The sequence below is a fragment of the Lucilia cuprina genome, chromosome 3 (assembly GCF_022045245.1).
Source record: "Lucilia cuprina isolate Lc7/37 chromosome 3, ASM2204524v1, whole genome shotgun sequence".
NCBI classification, from domain to species: Eukaryota; Metazoa; Arthropoda; class Insecta; order Diptera; family Calliphoridae; genus Lucilia; species Lucilia cuprina.
Genome location: NC_060951.1, coordinates 11,123,616 through 11,129,615, shown reverse-complemented (window position 1 = coordinate 11,129,615; position 6,000 = coordinate 11,123,616). Strand labels below are relative to the sequence as shown.

The following is a 6,000-nucleotide window of genomic DNA, read 5'->3' as shown; positions in this document are numbered from 1 at the left end:
AGCTATGTTAACCTAGCACTCTCTGAGCGAGATTTATGTTATTAACATAACAGACTTGTTAACATTGAAAAAACGGAGCTAACTTTCGGAGCTAACTTCACACGCATGCTGAGCGGATATAGTTTTCTTATGACGAATTGGCACAAATGTTTGGAAATTGATTTTTTTCCGTTTTGTAAATGTTTTGTTGTTATTGGAAATATTTGAACAACAATATTTGTAAAGGATTACAAAGATTGTGTAATTATGTAGAAAAAGAAAAATGCTTAATATTGAATTTTGCTTGAAAAGTAAGTAAATTATCACCTTTAAATGAAACAAGTTTTGGACTTTGAGGAGCAGGTATATATCGTTATCTGAAAGGCAAACGGTACCATCTAACCAAAAATTCAAAATCTATTTTATTGTTGATTCTAATGTATTGCATCAAAACAAAAAATTGGACTCCTCCGACCAAAATTAGCGATTTTTTTTGACAAAAAACGAAATGACGTATTAACAAAAACATTTAAAGGTAAAAAGTCCAATATATCCTTTGACAACTATCATAAGAACTGAAAGTTGTTTCACTATTAAACAATTACGGCTGTTATACAATCGGCTGTTATAGAATCGGAATCAGATTTGAAACCGATCAAAAATTGATTTTGGTGTCATAGAAACCAATGTTATTGGTTTCTTATTCGAATCAGAATTGTAATCAGAATTTGATGTCTTTTTTTTTGTCAGAAATAATCCGATCAGCTGACTGCCTACAGATTTGCAGTTTTCTTTTGTTTTTTGTTTTGTTAGTTTGTGGAATGATGTTGGAAAATGTAAGTTAAATAAATAAAAATTTAATAATTTATAAATATTCAATTATTTTTGGCACAAATAGGGGCAAACATAGAAAGGCAACACAGAATGCATTATTTTTAGAGTTCATGGAGAAGAACACAGATATAGCAAAAAGTTTCACAAAACGTGATAAAGTTTTAGTGGATTCTCTTTGGCAGGAATTGACGGTTTCTCTAAACGTCGCTGGTACGCCGAATACCAACTTTCCAACTGAGCTTTGGTAAGACCCTGCTAAAAATCGCAATGTTGCAGTTAGTTGAATCACGCAGGAATGATTGATAGTAACAAAAGTTCTTTTACAATGTCCAACACTATTACGAACGCTTCTTTATTCAGACGGTATTGTCGAATGAATCTGCAAACCACTAAAGTGTTAAAACCACTTCCCGGCCAAATTAAAATCTCTTCTTACACAGATTCTGGTAGTTCCAATGGATTGCTGTGATCCCTTAAAATTTTCCGATTAATTCGTTGACAACATTCTTCCTCCATCAATAAACAGCAACTACTGCCTCAACCATTTCATTTTTTATAAATTATTTTAAAAAAATGTATAGGTAATACCTACGTCAACTTCTAAAAATTTAACTAAACTAAAAAATGTAAACAAAAGAAAACAGCTGATTCGAATATGGTTTGTTTATTTTCGAAAGTAGGCAAAATCAAGACGATTTCATGACACCTAATCAAATCAGAATTGATTTTAATTTCTGATAAATTACCAATTCTGACTTGTATTCCATAACAGCCGTGAATATGTTTCTTTACTACAAATAAATTAAGTGGTTTATTGATTTTCTTGTAAAATTTTAAAAATGTTAGATAAGATCGTTTGATCGTATTTATTTATATTCAATACCTAAATGAGTTTATTTTGTTAATTCATCGAAATTTTGTAAAATTTAATGTAAACCCTATTCAATAGTGGATCTAGAAATGTTACATCAATTCTTCATTATAAATACGACCATAGTTTACTAAAGAATCTGCTGGGATTATAGCCTATTTAAAGATTTTTTACAAATTGTTTTTATTAAAAATATAATAAAAATATGGCTTTTTTCTATTACGCAATTTGGCGATTAAGGTGTTTGTTATTAAATCTTAGAACCTTAATTGGTTGAGATATAATACTTAGAATACTGACAGTAAAAAAAGTGTTTATTTCCCTGTGATAATAATAAGTATATATAATACAAATTGAAGGAGCAGTCTAATAGACTTACATAGATACATACATTAGTATGTAGCGGGGGCTGTTGGGGTATGTTAAATGACATACATATAGTAGAAATATAAATAAAAGGATGATGACGCCGCCGTTTCTATTATATAGTATGCCAATTTAAAACGTAAAATACTTTTTTCTTAATGTTCGAAAATTGAAGGTCAATATGTTATACATAACTTCTATTACGCCAAACAGATTTAAATAAGTTTGGTGTTATTTAAAATTACAAAAGGAGAGATTAACTAGATATACTACTATGGGTGGTCATTTGAAATTGACCTACATAATTTTTAAACGAAAAAAATTCGTGGACATTTGTTTTTACAAGAAATAACAATAATACTTACACAAACACACACGCACTCATGGATCTGCGTAAACACGCTAAAATAGAGCCAATAAAAAAACTCAGGCAACACTCTACGTCATACAACAAACACAACAATATTTACAGTTGTGTATTTCCGTTTGCCACTATTACTTTTTTCCAAGATATTGTACTCTAAACTTTTTTAAAACTTTACCAAAAACACAATTTTTTAAATAACACAAAATATTATTTTCGCCAAATTTTCTTTATTTTTAATTATATGTAAATTTTTACACTTTTTTTGTTGCTTTTTTGCCAACAGACGACAATCTCATTTCATATTCTGCTACTGAGGTTGGGCGGCAGTGCGGTTCGACACTCTCACTATCTTTTTTTGGACAAAAATTTTTCTTAAAAAACTATGGTTATGTTATACCATATTAACACACATTTTTCATCGATAATTTTTTATGAAAATTAATTTTTTTATTTTTTAAAATTTCTAAATTTTTTCACTGTATTTCTGTTTGGCCTTTTACTTTGCTGTCGATGCAAAGTAAAGAAATAAATATTAGGAAAATATTTTTTAATATATTTTCCCAACAGCCGCTGTATTTATAATATTTGTTTGTCTCGTATGGATACAACGTTTTTTTGCAAATTCTCAATTATGACTACAGAAATTTAAGATTCTTTTACTCTTTTCTTTTTTTCTTTATTGTTTTTCTTCTTATTATTCTGTATATTGTTGTTGTTTTCATATGATTTTTGTTTTGTTGTGTTAATATCAGAGACCGGCGCTAACGAAAACAAAAGACGGTGCTTGGGAAATAAAATGTTGCTGGCGGCTTAATATCGGCTGTAAGCCGGCAATGTTTTCAAAGGATAGTTTTAATTTTATTACTAAAATATATGAAAAATTTAGTAAACAAACAAAAATTTTATAGTCTTTAATTTCTATCAGCAATATTATCAATGCTATCTATCAATAGCCGTTTCGAAAAAAAAAATAAAATATATAAATGAAGTTTTAAAGGTAAACAAACAAAAAATATTTAAGTAACAGCATTAAACATCTTAGCGGTAATTATATTTTGACTTATTTCCGTAAAGGTAGTTTTAATGGGGAGGTATATTGGGTTTATTCGTCCTATACCCAACTTAAAGTATATCAATCGGCTTAGAATCATTTTCTGAGTCGATTAAGCTATGTCCGTCCGTCTGGCTGTCCATGCAATCCTATTGTCCATGTAAATGTTAGGCGCAAGGTGCAGGACGCAGTTTTCGAGATAATTGGATGAAATTTGGCACACACTCTTCATTTGGCCCAAGGACGAAGACTATTGAAAATGGATAACATCGGTCCATTATTTCGCCTTGCCCCAATACATACAAGCTTTTTATCCAGAGACCAAGTTATACTTTTCGTTAGGCTTTAGCAGCGCTTTATCAAGCGCACATCAAGCTTCTGAGGTATGGTATCGTAAAGGTGGAGAGATTCCTGTTTTAGTTTGTTTCAGTTTTAAGTTGCCCTCTTAATAGTATGATACCATTAAGGAGGAATTATTTGGCCTCTAAATATGCATAAAGCCATCACTGATTTAGGCTAACGCCATCAAAAGAGTCTACATCAAAAACTGCCAATCCGACATACCTTTTAAATAGGAAGCTGGATCTCCTGAACTCCCCGGAGATCCATTCAAAAAGAGTATTAAAGAAAATTTTAGGTTATCAATAAAATGCATGTGGTTAACCGTAGCGCGGTAAGTTATACGACGGCACACTCTAAACCATGCGAGAGAGAAACTCAAACCTCCCGAAGGCAGTGAAAGAAGGACGACCTGATAACCCTTAAACGATAATGGTAATGACGCGCTGGTCTTTCTCCACCCGAGCTGAATTACGAATATTCCCGATTTTGGCTATTTTTCATACTTTATCACACAATTAATTTAAAACTTGTTGTATAATCTGAAAGTCCAACTTTTGTATCCCCTATTTATACCCTACACCACTATAGTGGGGAGGGTATTATACGTTTGTGCTGTTGTTTGTAACATACAAAAATATTGGTCCAATACCCACCTTAAAGTATACCGATCGATTCAGAATCATTTTTTGAGTCGATTAAGACATGTCCGTCTGTCCGGCTGGCTGGCTGTCCATGTAAACCTTGCGCGCAAGGTACAGGCCGCAATTTTTAAGATAATTTGATGAAATTTGGACCAAGCATTTTTTTGGCACAGGGACGAAGCCTATTGAAATCGGACCATTATTTCACCTAGCCCCCATACAACCGTACCTCCCGATTTGAACTTTTTATGCCATAATTACGTCAACTATTCTGCTATCTCTTTATCTCTAATTGGCACAAATAAGTTTTATATAAGTACAAATGACACTGCATATTTTCGTGAGGATCGGCCTATATTTGACCCTAGCCCCCATACAAACCCCCCTTCAAAAAATGACTTAAACGTCTAAAATTGACTTGTAACCATTTGTATCGCAATGAAACTCAACAAAACTAACTGTTATTTCGAAATATATCCTTTTCTCAAATTAACCGAGGATCGGTCCATATTTAACCTATATAAAGCCTCAATTAGAAATTTTAGTTTTTTTTTTATCAATAAATTGCTTAAATATTTTGGAATTATTGGTAATATTCAACATAAAACTTTCTTTATAAAAAATAAAAATTGTATAAAAAGTAAAAATTTTAAAAATATACTCATGGTGTAGGGTATTATATGGTCGGCCATGCCCGACTATACTTTCCTACTTGTTTTTCTTTAAGATATGTTAACCGAGGGAATGAACCAATTATAAATTAAAAAAACGGTATTTTAATTTAATTTATTTATTTACAAAATAAACCTAGCCTATTGGCCATAATCGGTTACAAATTTCTACCTAAAAAATATAAAAATAATCCACATTTTTAACATACTGACTGGTGTAGGGTTCATATGATAGGCCATGCCCGACTATAAATTCATACTTGTTATACTCTACACCATTTTAGTGGGGAGTTTATATTGGGTTTGTGCTGATGTTTGTAACGCACAATAATATTGGTTCTATTCTACCTTCGAGTATACAAATCTGCTCAGAATCCTTTTCTGAGTCGATTTAGCTATGTCCGTCCATCTGTCGGTTCGTCCATGTAAACCTTGTAATCAAACTACAGGTCGCAATTTTGAAGATAATTCAATGAAATTTGGTACATAATACTCTATTCTAAGACGATCTAGTCATGTCTGTCTGTATGTATGTTGAAAGCACGATAGATTCCGAATGGAAAGAGCTAGAGGGTTGAAATTTCACATAAATATTTCTTATAGGTAAGGTTTGTTAATTGTGTATTGAAAATGGGCAATATCGGTCCACGTTTTCGGATCGCCCCCATACAAGTGGCCCCTCGCGGTTTTAACAGTCATAACTTGTTTAAAAATACGAATATAGCGATGAAATTCGACATAATCAAGTTTCTTATGAAAATTTTATGAGGATCAGTCCATAATTGACCCTACCCCCCATATAAGGTCCCCTCCAGAAAATGACTGCAACGCTCATTAATGGCTTAAAAATACGAGAGTAGCGATGAAGTTCGACACAA

The 6,000-nt window shown here is 31.9% G+C and overlaps 1 protein-coding gene across 1 annotated transcript in view; it reads right to left on the bottom strand.

The window, feature by feature from the left end:
• LOC111689730 overlaps positions 1-3,076 on the bottom strand; it is a 39,248-nt gene extending 36,172 nt beyond the window's left edge. Inside the window, exon 1 of the mRNA XM_046946131.1 lies at positions 2,416-3,076. The gene's annotated coding sequence lies outside the window, so the exon portion shown is untranslated. The remainder of the gene's footprint in view (positions 1-2,415) is intronic.
• Positions 3,077-6,000: the final 2,924 nt, after the last annotated feature.